Here is a 9,094-nt window from a genome sequence, read left to right on the forward strand (position 1 = left end):
GCGCAGTACGAGTCTGACCAGAGGCGGAGGACGGAAAAAAATTAAGGTGGGGCGAACTCTTAAGTAAAAAAATGATGCAAAATCATAATAGTCAATACACACTAACAATGCGCGCACATTTATATTTTCATGTGATTCTCAACAGAATATACATGCTCTTCTTCCGTGAAATTCACTTGACCTTGATGAGTGGCATGTGTCGAAGCACATAGGTGCATGAAATGGAGCTACTGCTAGTCTGCTACTACCAAGTACTTCGAAATATTTTTTTCAAATATATAGTTCACAACACTAAATTGTGAATAAAAATCTAAAATCATTACAATTGTATATTACAAGCTACTAAAAGATGCTACTGAAATTTAGAGATATACCCCTCCCCTTTGGCTTTGCTATCCCCTTCACTTTCAGTTGGGGACGACGCTACGCCGCACTGCGTTCTACTGGCTGTGAAGGATGCGAAGTTGAGCGTTGGCTTCTAAAGCCCTAGAACAAGTCCACCGGAAGTTGTACATATGTACGTGTACGTTCAAAGCTAGAAGAAGCAAGCAACCTAACAGCTTGATTGGTAGCTTGATCGATCTTCCTTGGAGCAGCGCATGCACGGCTAGGCAGAACCACACGTAGGTACGCGACCTGGTAGAGACTAGCTCGTAACTGATCGGATCGACTTGATCTCAACGGAAAACTCACGGCTACTCGCAAACTAAAAACTCGCGCCAGCCCAGAGATGCACATGCATACGTATAAGAAATTTTTACCAATGATTCAAGGTATGGCGGCCGCCAGCCCTTGCCCATTGGAGTCCTCCGCCAGTGAGTCTGACGACGCACAAGGCGGGGGTGCAGGTGATGGGGATCGGGCGCGGGGTCGGGACCGAGGCCATGCCTGCTCTCCTGTGTGACGGCGCGGTGGGGAACGAGGAAGGAGAGACTGAGAGAGGATGTAATTGGGTAAGAGGCTAGGGCTAGATAGGAAATTAGGTGGGCCTGGGAGGTTAGATGGGCCGGCATGGTCTGCCGGGTTGTGCTGTTCCATTTACAGAAAATAAGAACAAAGGTGCTGGTGCTGGACCGCACGGAGCGAGCTCGTCTGCAGAGGAGCCTGACATGGCTGCCTTGGGATTCTCATAATTTTTATCAACCCATAATTATTTTTCTGATTTTAATTAATGTAAAGAAAATCCGCAAGACCAGCGCGTGTGTTAGCGTACACAATATTTGTTCTCCATACTATGCGGACGTTGCTAGATTTGCCACATTTTTATTGTCTAATGTAGGTATCTTAAAATAAGCATTGTATGTACAACATTTTTATTATCAGTGTGGTAATCTAAAAATAAAGTTGTTCACCCAATTAGTTGACTAGGATTCACATCGCAAGTTTAGAACTAGCATGCGAACCAACCTGTGATTGAATGGTTAGGTGGACAGTATTCCCAGCCTACCAGGGTTCAATTCCTATACTCGATATTGGTGCTTGCATGATTATGTTCATTCAGTGAGGGGAGACCGACTATGAGGAGCCTCAGGTGACTTCAAAAAATCTCAAGATGTTATGCCGGCTCAATTTCTCAGAGTGTTCATATGGATAGGATGTGCGTGCATGGTAAGTGTATGTTCGTGTATGTGAACGAATTCGATTTTACTGTGTTATGTTAAAAAAAATTAGCTAGCACCCCAAAGAATTCTATCATTAGTTGATATATTATATTTGTCATTATACAACTATTCCTCTATCCGTTCAACCTAATTGATGATAATTGGTGTTTTCTTCTTAATGAAGCACGCCAACTTTTCTCTACCGTTGCAACGCACGGGCCTGTTTGCTAGTATATATATATATATGAAATTATGTCAAATTGAATGAATAAAAGAAAAGATAGAAAAAACAGGGGCAATATAGACTCTTTGTCGTTTGCTGACGGACGACAAAGAGCTTTGACATTAGCTAGCAGACGACAAACATGCCACGTGTCAGCTACCTGTGCAACCTGGGCCAGTAGGCCGGCTATTTGGATGCTTTGCCATCTACCAGCGGATGACAAAGACCATTGAATGTTTGCCCTCAGCCAGCTGACGGCAAAGCTACCAAATAGGCCAGCCCCTAGGTGTTGCCATGTGGCACCCTATGTCGTCCACTGGCGGATGACAAAGATTCAGTGCTATTTGCCGTCCGTTGGCAGACGACAAATATGAAAACGTCTTTGCCGTCCACCGGCGGATGGCAAAGCACGCCGTTAACCCTTTAACGGACCTAAGCTGACACGTGTGCCGTCCAGGCTCTTTGCCGTCAGCTAGCGGACGACAATGACCTTTGCATCTTTGCTGTCAGCGAGTAGACGGCAAAGAAGCCTTTGCTGTAGCCTGTTCAGCCGGACGTGTTGCCGTCTGCTAGATGACGACAAAGGTCTTTGCCGTCCGCCATCCGTGCCTTTGTCGTCAGCCCTGGCTGACGGAAAAGTTCCTGATTCCTGTAGTGCCTGAACCAGTCTTCAATGACGATGTATACCGCTCGTTGATTGTCTTCGGCATTGCAAGGCGGGTTCCTTCTTCACGTACAAAGCAGTCTCTTGAACAAAAGATCTGTATCCGGCTCGGCATTATAGCTATAACCCTAAACCACAAGGGCAAAATGTTATGTCTGGCCTTTTTATTATTTCTAACCGTTTTTGGCCTCCCACTTCGTGTTTCGAGGCGTGGCCTTCACCGACATGTCTTATCAAAGCAGAGATCGTGCCCCCTTATTATGAGATTTTTGACAATACTTGTTTGGGTAATCCAACTGTGTCGTTCGCACGATCCCTTGGGAATATGCGAGTTTTAAGGCTAGTGGGGGGCTCTTGATATTCACTGCCTATATAAACGGGCAAAATTCCATTCTTTACCCCATGCCTTCTTCCTTCCTCACCCTTCCCGTCCTCGAGCTCCAGCGCCCAAGCTCTCAGCCCTTTCCACCGCCCGCCCCCTCCAACCATGGCGGGATCCAGCTCGCAGGGCAAGTGGATGGCTTCCTACATCACGGAGAGGAACATCAAGGAACTCCATGAAGTGGGCTACTTGGCCGCGAACATCGCACACCAGCTCCTTGCCAAAAAAAGATCATCCCCACTCCGGAGCCCAATGAGAGGGTGGTGTTCATCCCCCACTTCCTCCGTGGACTAGAGTTTCCTCTCCACCCCTTCGTCCACGACCTCATGTTCTCCTACGGGCTAGATTTCCACGATCTAGCCCCAAATTACTTTCTCCACATTTCGGCATTCATCGTCATGTGCGAGGCGCTCCTCCGCACCCCCCCCCCCACATTGGCCTATGGCTTAAGGTCTTCAATCTAAAGCCGAAGGTGGTCGGCAGGCAGCACACAGATTGCGGAGGCGCCATGGTGAGCAAGCTTCCCAACGTCACCTGGCCAAAAGGGGCCTTCATGGAGACTGTTAAGATATGGTGGCAAGAGTGGTTCTACATCACCGAACCCCGTGGTGCCAACTGGGAGGCTGCTCCCGGGTTTAGATCCGGACCCCCAATGCGGCTCGCATCTGTCACACCGACCTAGCATGTAACACATTATATAACTTTGCGGCCTCACCTACGGTATTCCCACGGGTGCCACCTTACCTGGCCCGAGACCGTTTGTGCCTTTTGGCTCACGTATATCATAGTGTCGCTAGCATCCATATGACAGAGAACCCGAGCCGATATGACTAGTCGTGAATCCAAAGTGGCACTAACTTACAGGGACATGCATACATGACCCAGCAAAGAACGTGTCGATCATCAACGTATGAACCCAAGTCGTAGCAAGCTACAAGGACTTAAAGGAACAACACGTGACATTTCCCTGAAGGGACAGGCACAGGAACGAAGAAGGACACATGCCGACCAGCCTAAGTGTTCCGGAGCAGTACCAAGCTACCATGGCTCAGTGGAAGCACTAGGAGACATTTCCCGATAAGAGAGGCTACCAAGAATAAACAACTAGATTGTTGGATCCCACACATACCAAGCATTTCAAATCATACACACAATATGCTCGATATGTGCAAATACAACATGGCATCACAACAAGACTCTACAATTCAAAGTATTTATTCATTAGGCTCCGAGGGGCCAGATATTACAAACATAGGTCTGATGACCCATCATTCAAGTCATACAAGCAATAAGCACATGCGGGAGCTTAACTTGTCTGAGTACAGACAACTACAAATGAAAAAGGCTGAGAAGCCTGTCTATCTACAAGACCCTGCTGAGGGCACAAGATCATAGCTACGGTAACAAGCTAAACGTAGAAGTCCACGCGTGTCGGCATTCTGGGAATGGGGGTCCCCAGACTTTCCTACCTGCGGCCCATTGGGTGGCTGGGCTGGCAGGTCTGTACGACCCATCTTCATCAACAAGGCATTCAAGACCCTCGCGAGGGGCCAAGCCTCGTGAGGCGAATGACACAAGACCTCCTCAGGAGCGGCCTCGCTAGGCAGGCTCGCGAGGGGCGGAGAGATCAAGGCAAGGCAAACCTCGCGAGGTCCTCGTGACGTGATCCATGACGATCGAGACCAGGCGGGTGCTGGCGCGCGCAGTGTCCTTGCTTCCTCTTTGGTGCCAAGGGGGAAAGCGTAGGCGAGGAGTACCGAGGAATCAAGCAAAGGTTTCCATATTGGTGCAATGATACCAAGACCAGAAGGACGGCAAGACGGAGGTCACCATGGAGCCCAGGACGACGTCACCACTAGAGCCTTTGGCAGGCGAGGACCGCTTTTGTCAGGATAAGCCGTACTAGCTGTCCCCTTTCAAATTGGCCGTTGTTGGCTCCCTTCCCGCTCAATATTTGGGGAGAGGACTAGGACCTATATAAGTAGAACTAGCCACCACAGTAGGGGGGTCGAAGGAATCGGATAGAGATCAGATCAAGAGGCATCCCACTCACACAAGTTCACCAAGCACAAGAACACCTCAACTTCAGGAGGCTGTTCTTCCCCTTGTACTGTTCATCATCAGCCCAATAGACAATCCACCAGAACCACACTAGAGTAGGGTATTACACCACAACAGTGGCCCGAACCAGTATAAATCTTGTGTCTTTCTATGTTATGAGTTTGTGCGCAAAATCTTAGCGAGCTAGGGCATGGATCGATAGGGAGAAAACCTTCGCGCGCACCCCAGTGTTTGAACCTTGTGGATATGCCGGAACCCGTGATCCGACATTTGGCGCGCCAGGTAGGGGTGCGCCGAAGATTCCTTCCGTCGTCTCGTGCCCCGTTGCTTCGTCGTCTCCATGGCAGACGCGTGGCGTGCTCATGCTGAGCGTCGGGTTGCCCTCGCTGCCCACACTGCTCAGACGGCTCCCGTCAGCGGGCCACCTCGTCGTTCCCCGTCGCCTGCCACCAACGCCGCCACCGGCCCGGTTGGGAACGAGCAGCAAGCATCTTCGCTGCACCCCTCGGTGCTGCGGGACGACCGCACCGCCACTCCATCGCTGACCCCGACCGGTTCTTCTTCACATGCACGTCGCCCTCCCATGGACACATGGGCCGCGCTCCTCATGGCGCACGAGCTCCTGCGCTACCGCCCGGTCGATGACCTCTACGAGGACTGGCTCGACCGCATCGCCGAGCTTGTCCGCGCCGCAGGGGGCTCCCCTGCACCGTCCCTCTCTCCGCCTCACCCTCCGCCGGCTACTGGCGACGTAGCTCACGGAGCGCCTCCACCACCTCAGCCCCAAGACAGTGCCCTGGCGCCAAGTTGCGCGGCTCCGAGGCGCGACCCGCCACATCCCACGCCCGCGCGTGAAGAAAGAAGCTGTCAAGAAGTCCCTCGGCAGCAAGAAAATGCTCCGCCGCTCCCCGAACCACCGCGCCGAGACCGGTTGCTGCGGAAAGACCGCACGCCACCTGTAGCGGCAGGGTGCGGACCCCATCAAGACCAAGCTCCACCCCAAGGTGGGTCCCGGTGACCATGGTTGGTTGCCGCACCTTCATCCCCGAGCTGCGTAGCATTGCCTGGCCGGGTAAGTTCAATCCAGATCTGCCTCCTCGCTACGACGGCACCCCCGACCCCGAGGAGTTCTTGCAGCTCCATGAGCTGAGCATCGAGTCAGGTAACGGCGATGAGAAAGTCATGGCAAACTGGTTTCCCATGGCTGTCAAGGAGGGAGCCCGCTCCTGGCTCCTGAACCTGCCTCCAGGCTCAATTTCCTCCTGGGACGAAATGCGCACTCACTTCATCGCCAACTTCTAGGGTACTCGCAACCGCCCGCCGGTCTCGGGCGACCTGTGCCGCATCAAGCAACAACCAAGGGAGACCCTGCAAAAGTACATTCAGCGCTTGAACAGCGCATGGATCAAGATCCCCAAGGTGACTGACGAGGCCATCATCTCAGCATTCTCCGACGGTGTCCGCGACGTCAAGATGAAGGAGGAGCTTGCCATCCATGAAGAGTTGTGCACAACCCTGGAGCTGTTCAACATCGCGACCAAGTGTGCCAGAGATGACGAGGGGCGCCTCTCCCTCCTTGAGCTCCCTGCTGCGGACCCAAAGGAGAAGAAAGCCAAGGCCAAGAACGTGAAGCGCAAAGGAGCATCCTTGCTCACAACGGAACCAGACACCAAGCATGGCAAAGACCAACCAGAGTCATCCAAGGGCAGCCGTCGGTTCTGCGCCTTCCACAACTTGAACACCCACAACACTAGCGACTGTTAAGAGCTCAGAGCCATTCGCGAAGGACACTTCGGTCGGCACCCCGAGCGCGGCGACCGGGGCTACGGCTGAGGAGGAGGACGTGGTGGTGGACGTTGGGATGACCGTGGCCCGTGCCAGGAGTGGCGCGACCAGCCTCGTGAGGACCGCTGGTAGGATCAGCTTCGTGAGGGTGCCTGGAGGGATCAACCTCGTGAGGATCGTCCTCAAGGTAACGCCGGATTCCCTCCGCTGCCGCCACCACCAAGAAGGAATGACGAGCATCATCAAGATGAGGGGGCTGGGGGCTTCCAAGAACCGCGTGCTATCGCCTGCATCTTGGGCGGAGCCCAGGCCCCAGCCTCGCAGCGTATCTTCAAGCAGTTTGCTTGTGAAGTGAATGCAGTCCTCCCCAAGCTCAAAGACACACGCCTGGTTAGATGGACCCAGTGCACCATCACGTTCAACTCGGCAGACCAGCTCAAGTGCGCAGCTACCGCTGGCGCCCTCCCGATGCTTTACTCCCCGGTCATCAGCATGTGCAAGTTACCAAGACCCTCATCGACGGCGGCGCAGGGCTCAACATCCTGTCTGTTGACACGTTCGGCAGCCTCGAATTGTTGGCTGACCAGCTTCAGCCCACCAAGCCTTTCTCAGGAGTGACTAACGGTTCCACCACACCGATAGGGCAGGTCCGCCTCCCTGTCACCTTCGGGGAACGTACGAACTACTGCACTAAGCTCATCGACTTCGACATTGCGCACATCCGTTTGCCGTACAATGCCATCCTCAGTTATCTAGCCCTGGCCAAGTTCATGGCAGTGACCCATCAGGGCTACAATGTCCTCAAGATGCCGGGAAGCGGCGGGATCATCACGGTCCCATGTGAAGAAAGAGACACCGTGTGCTCCCTCGAGCGTGCCTTCCAAGCTGCAGCAATCGACGACCCCGACAGCAAGGGCGAGGGCCCTCCTGAGGCCATCCCTAAGAAGAAGAAGCAGTTGCAACATGCAGGACCTCAGGAGGGTGGCGTCACAGCAGGAGACTCGTCAGGATCACCGCCCGCTCCAGGGGCGCCTCCCTCCATCGCATAGGAAGGCGCGCCCAGCGCCCTTCTCGGGCAGGGCTCGGGGGTTTTCTTCTGGAAGGCCTCAGACCTTGCCCACATCACGAGGGAGGCACTTGGGCACCACTTGGAGGTGTGCTTCGTGGCACGTTTCCCTCAGGAGGGCACAGGGCAAGGATTGCCCACCGTTCAGGAGTTCATCACCAGGACCACCCAGGAATTGCAAGATGCACGGGCCATGCGGGGTGACCGCCGCTCACGAGACGTAGCTTCCCATCGAGGCAAGGATGCTAGGCTGGTGTCTGCATCGACATTCCAGGGCTCAACGGGGCCGCTTCTTAGGAGCTTTTCTGGCCTTCGTGCGAGGGACGCTGCGAGGGCCCAACGCACAACTACGTTCACATGCCCTTTGGCCTGCTGAGTGTATCGTCCGCCTACCAGCGCAACTTGCGGCACATCCTAGTGGCTCAGGAGGCCAGGCACCACGCCATCCTGATGGAGATGGAGACGGTCCTCAAGGAACCACCTGAGCCCCCAGAGCCTACCGAGGCTCAAGGCTCCGGTGGCTCATGAGGAGCAACCCCTTCGTCGTGCACCTTCAGCTACCCCAACTCTCCTTTGTCAACATGACCAGGTGACATCTTTCCAAGTTCATTTAGCTGGGAGCGCCCCTCGGGCTGCATCATTCCCAGGCCATGTGGGTCCGTCCCTGTGGCATGTATCCGGTTTTATGTCTTTAGCTTACCTTGTTGGGAGCGCCCCTCAGGCTGCATCGTCCCCAAGCCACTCAGGCGAGACCCAATGGCACATATCTATCATGCACTTGCTTAAGCCTGCTACTCTCATGTTCGATCTACCTATGATTACTACTTACTCAATCGTCGCCTCCCACAGGGCCTCCTCACGCCGGCACAGCGCTAGTGCATGGGTCCATCCCTACCACGTCGATAAACCTGAGTGGTCGAGCTCTGGCTCGCAGCACGCCCCGCGCACGTCACCTCACCAGGCCGTCGGTGCCTTCACCCCTTCGCGGAGCAACCAGCGGCAGGCTGGCAACCATAACGGCAGATCGTGTTCTTCCTTGTGCCGGCTCGCAGGAATCTCATGAGGATAGCACCAGGCGGCACCGCGAGCTCCCACCTCTTCCAAGTAATCGCGACTCAGGAGGTCTTACTGGCTCTCCAACCCTCACCCCCTGGCCTTGACCACGGCATGTGACCTGGCATATTAGCGTCGGCTGAGCTCGCTCGAGGGCTGGGACCTAAGGACGTAGAGCACAAAGGAGAGCATAGGAAGGGGGAAGGCTCGTATGGGCCTAACCTAGCTACGCTGCGGATGTTCGCGCACCGGTCTGGCG

The 9,094-nt window shown here is 54.1% G+C and overlaps 1 long non-coding RNA gene across 1 annotated transcript; it reads right to left on the reverse strand.

Moving 5' to 3' along the window:
- Nucleotides 1-99: 99 nt before the first annotated feature.
- On the reverse strand, nucleotides 100-934 carry LOC123106732 (uncharacterized). Its single transcript, XR_006451451.1, has 2 exons — nucleotides 762-934; nucleotides 100-636 (listed from the first exon to the last, which is right to left on the reverse strand). It is a non-coding gene; the product is annotated as an uncharacterized lncRNA (long non-coding RNA).
- Nucleotides 935-9,094: the final 8,160 nt, after the last annotated feature.

Source organism: Triticum aestivum, chromosome 5A (assembly GCF_018294505.1).
Source record: "Triticum aestivum cultivar Chinese Spring chromosome 5A, IWGSC CS RefSeq v2.1, whole genome shotgun sequence".
In the NCBI taxonomy this organism is placed as follows: Eukaryota; Viridiplantae; Streptophyta; class Magnoliopsida; order Poales; family Poaceae; genus Triticum; species Triticum aestivum.